Source organism: Melanerpes formicivorus, unplaced genomic scaffold (assembly GCF_026170545.1).
Source record: "Melanerpes formicivorus ecotype bairdi unplaced genomic scaffold, bMelFor1.0.p_v2 SCAF_373, whole genome shotgun sequence".
Lineage (NCBI taxonomy): Eukaryota > Metazoa > Chordata > Aves > Piciformes > Picidae > Melanerpes > Melanerpes formicivorus.
Genome location: NW_027142725.1, coordinates 29,137 through 30,000, shown reverse-complemented (window position 1 = coordinate 30,000; position 864 = coordinate 29,137). Strand labels below are relative to the sequence as shown.

Below are 864 nucleotides of genomic sequence, written 5' to 3'. Positions count from 1 at the left end.
CGGACGCGGCAGCACGGCACGGTACCCCCGCGGTACCCACCCGCAGACAGCCGCGCCCGCGCGGGAGTGCCGGGGGGGGCGAGGCCCGCGCCTCCTCCCCCAACCGGGCTCTCGTCTCCCCCAACGCCCCACCGGGCGTCGCTGGACCAACGGGGAACCCCTGCCGGCGAAGCCCCGGCGGGACGAACTCCGCGAGAGCGGGCGCTCCGGGAGCGGGGAGCTACGGAGCGCTCCCCGAGTCTGCACTTAGGGGGACGAAGGCCCCTCCCCGCCCGGGGGAGAGCCTGCGAGGCGACCCCAGCCGCGCCGCTCGGCGGGCACCGAGGCGGCGATTGATCGTCAAGCGACGCTCAGACAGGCGTAGCCCCGGGAGGAACCCGGGGCCGCAAGTGCGTTCGAAGTGTCGATGATCAATGTGTCCTGCAATTCACATTAATTCTCGCAGCTAGCTGCGTTCTTCATCGACGCACGAGCCGAGTGATCCACCGCTAAGAGTTGTCTGGCTTTTCGGCACCGCCCCGCCAGCGCGGAGGGGCCGGGACCGCTCGCAAAGGAGCGGCCCCTCGGAGAGCGCGGCACGGCGGCCGCTCGCCTCACATTGACCGTACAAGCACAGGAGAGGGGGGGAAAATAAAACGAAACCCCGAAGCGGCAAAAGCAAGGGGCGGGGAGCCCGCGCTCCCGGCTTTTTTCCCTCCCCCGAGGAGGGAAAAACGCACCTTGCGGCGCTTCGGGGCCGGACCAGGCGCCCGGGCTCGCTCCGACCTCGGCGCGGAGGAGGCCCGCCGCGCGCCGCCGGGAACGTGCCCCGAACCCGGCCTCGCCTCGCGTGCACGGGGAAAGAAAACCCCCTTCGCTTCCCCA

At 71.4% G+C, this 864-nt stretch overlaps 1 non-coding gene across 1 annotated transcript; it reads right to left on the bottom strand.

The window, feature by feature from the left end:
- Positions 1-344: 344 nt before the first annotated feature.
- On the bottom strand, positions 345-497 carry LOC137459543 (5.8S ribosomal RNA). The gene has a single exon (XR_010992384.1). It is a non-coding gene; the product is annotated as a 5.8S ribosomal RNA (ribosomal RNA).
- Between the last annotated feature and the right edge of the window lie 367 nt (positions 498-864).